The sequence below is a fragment of the Tenrec ecaudatus genome, chromosome X (assembly GCF_050624435.1).
Source record: "Tenrec ecaudatus isolate mTenEca1 chromosome X, mTenEca1.hap1, whole genome shotgun sequence".
Taxonomy (NCBI): Eukaryota; Metazoa; Chordata; class Mammalia; order Afrosoricida; family Tenrecidae; genus Tenrec; species Tenrec ecaudatus.
Window position 1 is genome coordinate 1,523,902 of NC_134548.1, and position 8,780 is coordinate 1,532,681.

Below are 8,780 nucleotides of genomic sequence, written 5' to 3' on the forward strand. Positions count from 1 at the left end.
TTAGGGGTTCATTCAACTCTTATCACAATCCGTACAGGCATCCATTGTGCCAAGCACATCTGTACATGCATTGCTCTCATCATTCTCAAAACATGCAGAGTGCATGATATCTTACGCAGCTGCCATCTGCTAACTGTCCCTGTGATAAAGGCCAGTGGGGCCAGGATTTCATGAAAGGGATTCCAATGACATAACACACAACTACCTGAGGTTGTGACTGTGACGAAGTCTCAGCCCTGCGGGGTCTCCAAGCTCAAGCTTGAGAGTCTAAGCGCAGCTTTGCTACGTGCCCGTCATGGGAACGTTTGTGACGTCAGTGCACCAGGGACCAGGCTTAGTTTTCTCTTCTGTGAAGTTGGACACACAAGACAGGGCCTTTTCCATTGGGCGGTGAGATTATCAGCTTGTGCTGGGCATCACTTTCCCCCCTTCCTCTTCCTTTTAGTAAAAATATTGTGGTCGCCTTCGCTGATCTTTTAGTTTTAATCCAAATAGCTCAAAGGAGGCCGGCCTCACTTCCTAGCTCTAAGGATCGGCAGGTGACACGTGTCTGGTGTTGAGAGAACCTCCATCAACTCACCAATTCACTGCCATCCATCGACTCAGTTTGAGTTGACAGGGTCAGAAAATTTTATAAGATTTCCCCAAAAGAATCCAGGAACAATAACCCCCCTCAGGACCCACAATGAGAGGAGCGATATCAGGAGAGGGGAGGGAAGGGAGAGTACAAAGGGGGAACTGACCACAAGGATCTACATATATCCTCCTCCCTGGGGGACAGACAACTGAAAAGTGGGTGAAGGGAGACATCGGTCAGTTTAAGACATGACAAAATAATAATAATTTATAAATTCCCAAGGGTTCATGAGGGAAGGAGGAGGGGAGGGAGGGAGAAAATGAGAAGCTGATACTAAGGGCTCAAGTCGAAAGAAAATGTTTTGAGAATGATGATGGCAACAAACGTACAAATGTGCTTGACACCGTGGATGGATGGATGGACGGTGATAAGAGCTGTACGGTCGCCCAATAAAATGATTTATGTAAAATAAAAGCCACGTGTATCACAATGGTGGGGAGCCAATTGAAATGTTTCAACTTGGAATCATCTCTGAAGATGATTATCCGTTTAGGTCAAGAACTTTGTAAGAGAGATACCTGCCCGCTGAGAGACATCTTGGTGCTGATGTCCACCCTCCTCCACACACACCTACGCACGCAAAATGTGATCCAACAGACTAAGAACATCACGTGCGGATACAATTTGATGAGGGCATTTTGTAAGAGCGTTTCAGCAGCAGATCTCTAGACAACGTCAAGTAATTCAAACTGGATTCAGAAGAGCGTCTGTATCTATTATTTTATTGCTGTTTAAATAAAACACCACAAATGGAGAACGTTAACAAACACAAGTATTCTCTCACGGTTTAAGAGAGTAGGCCCACTAATATTGGGCCCTTGACCTTTGAGCGATGTACCCCGATTAATAATCACCCCAAGTAAAGAGAGATAATAACTGAGCCGTTTTTATTAACTGAGCTTTTTTTAAAGATCATTTTATTCGGGGGCTCTTACAACAATCCATACATCAATTGTATCAAGCATATTTGTACATACGTTGCCCTCATTATTTTCTGAACATTTACTTTCTATTTGAGCCCTTGGTATCAGCTCCTCTTTTTTCCCTCCCCCCTCCCCCTCGTGACCCCTTGATAAATTATCATTATATTCATGTCTTACATGACTGCTGAGTCCCTCTTCCCACGGCTTCTGGTGTTTGTTCCCCTGGCGCGGCGGCGGCGGTGTGGTTGTGTGTAGATCATTGCTGTAGGTTCCTCCTTCCTCCCCTGCATCTGCTTACCCACCTGGTCTCACTACTCCCATCTCTGTTCCTGAGAGGTTTACTGACCTGGATTCTGTGTGTCCTGAGCTCTTATCTGTACCTGTGCACCTGCTCCGGTCTATCCTGCAGTGAAAGGCAGGACTGGGGTCTTGATATTTGGGGGGGGGGTGCGAGGAAGCTTCAAGGAACCAGAGGAATATTGTGTGTTTCATCAGTGCTATATTGTGTCCTGGTTGACTCATCCCTTCCTTGTGACTCTCCTGTGAGGGGATGTCCCATTGTCGACATATGGGTTTGCTCCGATGGGGTCTCTGTTCCAACCTCCCTCATTCTCAACCACATATTTTGTTTGTTTGTTTGTGGTCTTCTGATGCCTGTTATCTGATCCTATTGGCACCTCGTGACCGCACAGGCTGGTGTGCTTCTTCCATGTGGGCTTGTTGCTTCTGAGCTAGATGGCCGCTTGTTCACCTTCAAGCCTTTAAGACCCCAGACACTATCTTTTGATAGCCGGGCACCATCAGCTTTCTTCACCACATTTGCTTATGCACACATTTGTCTTCAGCAATCACGTGGGGAAGGTGAGCATCACAGAATGCCAGGTTCTTAGAACAAAGTGTTCTTGCATTGAGGGAGGGCTTGAGCAGAGAGAGGCCCAAAGTCTGTCCAGTGTCTCAATGTATTGCCATATAAATATATGTACCTAGGCCAATACGTGTATTTTGATGAATTAATGTATTTGCATATGTACACACCTGTGCTTATACCTCTATCCATAGCGTTGCTTCCTAGATCTTTCCTCTGTTTCCTTTTACCTTCCTCCTGACCCATCATCACCCTCATCCTTCTGCCTCTTAGTACTTCCTCTCAGCTAGATTGCTGTTGCTCCAACATCACCAGGACTGCTATGTCCTCTTTGTTTTGGGAACAAGAGTTCCCAGAATCCTCAGATGAAGGCCATGCCCACACTGAGGCCTCATTGGCTATACAATGACCGATTGACAGCTTAGACTCCACCCCTTCACTCATTTGTCAATTTGCCAGTTCCTCCTCCCTCCCCCACCCCAGTCAATGGAGTAGTTTGCTCACCCCTCCCTCCCCCGCAGCCTCTTCCTTCCCCCAAGTCCCTCTGGAGCCCTGGTCCCATTGCTTCCTCCCACGGTTTGCTTCCCATGCCTTTCTCTTCATTTTTCCGTCTCACAGCAGGAGCGCCGGGTGGGTGATTGTACCTGGATGCCATCTTGACTCCTCCATAACTGAGCTATTTCGTGAGTTCTTAAATTATTCCAGTTTTAACTCTCCACCTGATAATTATTCAGCTTTCCTCTACAAATAACCATCAATTGTATGCATTCAAACGGTAATTCTGGCCGTACATCGCAGGTCACGAAATACCATGAGGTGCGAGGTGGAAGATGCTGAAGAATCCTACCACCTGTTAAATCGACATTGAACCTTCAACGGTTCCAGATACATTGTACACAGTGACTGTGAAGGGTGGGGTGGGGGGGCCAACTTGAACCCCCTACAAGGATGCAACAGGAATTAACATCTCAAGCCGTAGACAAGCTGACAGAAATTGGCCAAGGGACGATTGATTCAACAAATAACGAATCAACAACAAGATTAATGAGGCCTGTTGGGTGCCATGGAGTCGGTGAGAATTTGTAGGAACTCAATGTGTAAACAGGAGACACTGCCCAGTCGTAAACCATTTTACTTTGGGGCTCATTGTTGCAGCCACTTGTGGTTGTTATGTACTCTGTTTTCCATTTGAGAGGATTATGAATGGGGTGGAGCCTAACCTGATAATCAATCATTGTATAGCCAATGAGGCCTCTGTGTGGGCATGGTCTTCCCCTGAGGATTTGGGGAATTCCTGTATTTTCCTCCTTGGAAGCAGGAGACCCACTCTCTCTCTGCTCACTCCCTGCGAGACATTGCAGTGGCAAGACACCTGGAGCTACGCTAGAGCCCTGGAGCTGGAGGAGCCACGTGGAGGCCACGCCAGCGCTGAGATGCTTCCACGGCCACTGGATCCACAAGACTTCCCACCCGCCGGCCTGTGATCCTCTTGCATTCGGCGTCATTGCAGGTGCTGCATGAGTCTGAAGAGGACTTTGTATCTGGCACATAGGGTAATATCAGACTTGTGGACTTGATCTGGACTTGGCTGGGTTGTTTTCTCAATATTCAATTGCTCTTACATATAAACCTCTTTTTTTATACGCAGGTTCATGTCTATGAATGTTTCTCTAGTCTACTCAGACTAACACACCATGGTGTCAATTCAGCTTAAGGGACGTCCTCTTTTCCGCTGCATTTAAATTTTACCAAGCACACTGTCCATGAAGGACGGATCTCCCCTGACAACATATCTAAAACATGTTAGATGAAGCCTTGCCGTCCTTGCCTCTAAGGAGCATTCTGGCCGTACTTCTTCCCTGACAGAAATGCTTGTTCTTTCAGCAGTCCGTAGTAATTTCCATATTCTTTGCCAGCACCTCAATTCAATGCATGGATTCTCCTTCAGTCTACGTCCTTCAGTGCCCATCTTTCACCTGCATATGATACTACTGAAATTACTGCGACTTGGGTCAGACACATGTTAGTCCTCAAAGTAACCTCCTTGCTTTCAACACTTCAAAAAGCTCTTATACAGAAGCTCACCCAATGCCATATGTCACTCGATCTCTTGACGGCTGCCTCCGTCAGCCCTGATTGTGGAATCAAGCAAGACTAAATTCTCGACAACCTCATCCTTTTCTCCAATGATCCTGATGTGACCTATTGATCTAGTTGTGAGGATTTGGGTCTTCTTGACATCGAGTTGTCATCCATACTGCTGGCTGCCACCCTTGACCTTCATTAGAAAGTGCTTCATTTCCTCACTGTGAGCAAGGTTGTGTCACCTGCAAACCACAGGTTGTTAAAAAGCCTTCCTCCGGTCCTGAGGCCAAATCCTTCTTCGCGTGAGCCAGATTCTCTGATGATTTGCTCAGCACACAGATCGAATACACGTGGGGAGAGGATACAACCCTGAAGTGTAGCTTCCCTGATTTGAAAACCATTCCACCTTCCCTTGACCTATTTGCGTGCTGGCTCCTGATCCCCATACAAGTTCCACACAAGCACAATCAAGTCTTCTGGAATTCCCATGTGTCTCAAGCCTTTCCATATTATACACAAACAGGGGTAACTCCATCCTCAATGGCTATGGTCTTGCTCACAATCACACATGTCCAAATTCAGGGGTCCAGCGACAGAGGAGGTTTTTTTTTTTTTTTTAAATCACAGTGGGCTCTGGGAGAAGGCCCAGTCTCCACTCCACATCAGTGGGGTTGATGCACCTTGGAGATTCCTAGGTCTCCTGTAACCGGGCTTCTCGTGGGTCTAGGAGGTTCCTTCTGCAGGCATCTGGGGTACGAAGAGCACGCTATGCACCCAGCTTTTCATTTTGGGTGCTTCTGAGGTCTGTTTCCTGTGCTTGCCTCTCCCCTCTTAGGTCTTTCTAAGATAAAAGGTGATGCAGACCACGCTCCAGAAAAATTCCCATGACACGGAATCAGGGCTGTGGCCTGAATGAGGGTGTGACAGCCCATCCTAGTTTCATTACAAGTGATTGGCGTATCACATCATTTATAGCGATATATTACATTGTAGTTACACGACATGTTATCAATCACATTACGTAACTGCCAAATTACTTCATGATGTAATTGTCTAACCACTAAGATTCTTGGCCCAGCCATGTGTACACGTACTTTTGGGGAGTGTGTGGGTCTGGGTCGACTAGAAAAACAAATCTACAGACACTTATGTGTATAAGAAAGTGCTTGAGAAGCAAAACATCCCAGCCCAATCCAGATCGAGTCCATAAGTCTGATATTAGTTCATATGGCTGATCCCAGTCTGGAAATTCCTCTTCAGACTCACACAACACATGCAAGGACACCAAATGCAGGAGGATCACAGGCCAGTGGGTGGGAAGCCTTGTGGATCCCGTGGTGGTGGAAGCAGCTCAGTGCTGGCGTGGGTCTCCACGTGGCTCCTCCAGCTCCAGGGCTCTAGCGTGACTCCATGTGGCTTGTGAGTTGCAATGTCTTCCAGGGATTGTATCCTGTGTCCACCTCCGGTGAGCTATTTTTCTTGTTCGAGCCTCCACATCAGGTCATCCAGCTGCGACCTGATTGACAGGCTAAACTCCACCCCTTCACTAATAGTCTCAAGTTGACAACAGATGACATCACAACCACAGGGAGAAACACTCGAATCCAGGAGGACATTGAATGAGACCTATCATTGCTAAAGTACATAGGATCTCTCCTGAAAGCATGTGCTATCAGAAAGAAATTTCCCTGTGTCCTCTTGTATTAAACTGTATTGATTATAATAAATTACGGGTAAAATTGTAATACATGGAAATTTCAAAATACTAAATCTGGTTTATGTAAACCTGAACTTAGAACAAAACATAATTATTGGAAAAGAACAAACGGTTGCTTAATATCAGGGAAGGCTTGTGTCATGTTGCAACCTTTTCCTGACTTATGGAATCTGTGTGCTGAGTGTGGTAGATATATAATCGTTGGTCAATTTGAGGCTGAAGAGTGTAGGGGCAGAGTCTAGCTTGTCAATCAGATGATAGACAATGAGACCACTGTGTAGGCATAGCCTTCTGAGAATTCTAGGAAATCCGGTACTTCCTCTTTGGAAATGGGAGACTCTCTGTTCACACCCTGGGAGAGTTAGCAGCTTACAAGACACATGAACCCACTGTGATGCAGAGACCCCTGCCAGAGCTGATGTTTCCATTGACACTGGATCCAAAGACTTTCCACCCACTGGCCTCTGATCTTCCTGCATTCGGCGTCATTGCATGTGTTTGGTGAGTCTGAAGAGGAATTTATAGATTGGTATCAGACACATGGGCTAAGATCAGACTTATAGACTTGATCAGGACTGGGCTGGGATGTTTTCTCCATGTTCAATTGCTCTTGTCTATAAATCTCTTTCTTATGCACCTATGTGTGTCCCTGGATTTGTTTCTCTAGTCTCCCCAGACTAACACACCAAGAAAAGCATTCAACATGCAGGGATGCAGCATCCAGAGTACAGCATCAGTACTGAAGGAAGACTCATTAATAACCTGCCAGAGGCAAGGACGCACGCTCGCTTGCTGGAGGAAGACAATGTGAAGCCCTCGCTGGTGAAGACCACAGAGTCCTGCCTTCTGAAGATGTCGAACTAGCAGTCATGCTACACCGACCCTGTACAACAAGAGTAGAGAACTTTTTCTGCCAATGGCCATTCAGATACTTATAATATCACTCAAGGGCCATGTTGGTCAAACATCCAATTAACTCCCTGGTGGCTTGGCGGTGACATGTTCAGCTGCGAACCTCAAGATCAGCTGTTCAATATCTGGAGAGAAAGACGGAGATTTCTACTCCCGTAAATAGTTACAGCCTCGGAAACCCACAGGGGCAGTTCCACATTGTCCTGAAGGAATCGACTCAATGGCGATGTGTTTTGTAAAACGTGATAGCTGTGTTTCTCTTTGATGAAATGTAATCTTAGGATTGATTATTTTGGGAGCTACTTAAGGCCCAGATATCCCCTATACCTGGCTGTAGAGCAAAGATCATTGAAAACAGAAATAGATCATTACATTGAGGATTAAATACACCTAAATGGAGCCATGATGCTTTCAATCACCTCCTCTGTCTTCAAAAGCCACACAATGAATAAGGAATACTAAAGAGTAATTGATATTTTTAATTATGATATTGACAAAGATGATTAAATACATGAATCCTGCTAGATGCCTTTTTAACCTAGAACATTTCCTGTCTTTTTGTAACTCTGTGTAGCACCATATTTGAACTGTTATTCTCCTTATTAAATCCATTTGCTTTAAACCTTAATAGAGACCCAATTTCACTCTAGATGAGTCATCTGAACCTGGAGAGATCGAACCGAGTCAGCACAGTCTATATATTTTCCTCACAGGTCATGACACCTGAGATGCAAAAGGTGACATGCTGGAGTCCAGCTCCAGGAGGGTTGAACTGCACACCTGAAGGAGGTGTGGAATCGCGAACACAGATGAGACAGACAGGAGAGATGTTCCGGTGGAAGCAATTCCTGCTGAGTTCTTCCAAACAGCTTTATCGATACCATAAAAAGTTTTGCAGACCACTATATAAAAACGCCTTATGATTAACTCCAAAGTCACCCGTATTGTTTCCACTAAAACCTGATAAAAGACCATTATAAGGTCTGTACTTTTTTCTATCACTTTCTGTCCTCTTCCTGGTTCTTTCTTTCTTGGTCTTGTACGTCACATACTATTCTTGATTGAGGCGTTCAGAAAATTTTGTTAGACTCATATCCTACTCACTGCCCTATTTTTGCTCACAATGTTTCTTTCCTGGTTGACTAACAGTGAAACTAACTCATGTGCTACTTCAGAGCCTAATACCTACAAGCAGAGTTAAATGCTTTTCAAATATTTTCCTTTATAAGCTTTGCCAGGGTAACTTCCATTGTCTACCTATGTCTCTTTTGTCTTTTATACTCCTGAGGCACCACGGGGAGCCAAACCGTCTGATTCTTTGCCAACGACTTAATGTTTCCTCTTTTACGTGTTTTTTTTTTAATGTTAACCATTCTCTCTCCTATGTCAGCCCCTGTCCGAGGAAAAGGGGCGTCAGTTGGGGGAGGCAGTCTATAAGGTCCTCTATATCAGGGAGGCCAAAAGAGTCTCCCACGATGTAATCTGAATGGAATCCAGGTTTTTTCAGTGGGTTTCATTTTCTGCTTTGATCTCAACTTTGGGGTTTCTTCCTCACTCAATTCCCACATAACCTTCTCAGAATTCCCAAAGATATCTCTGTCTAAGCCTCCCCAATGCCTCAGTTAAGGAAAGCCCCATCAT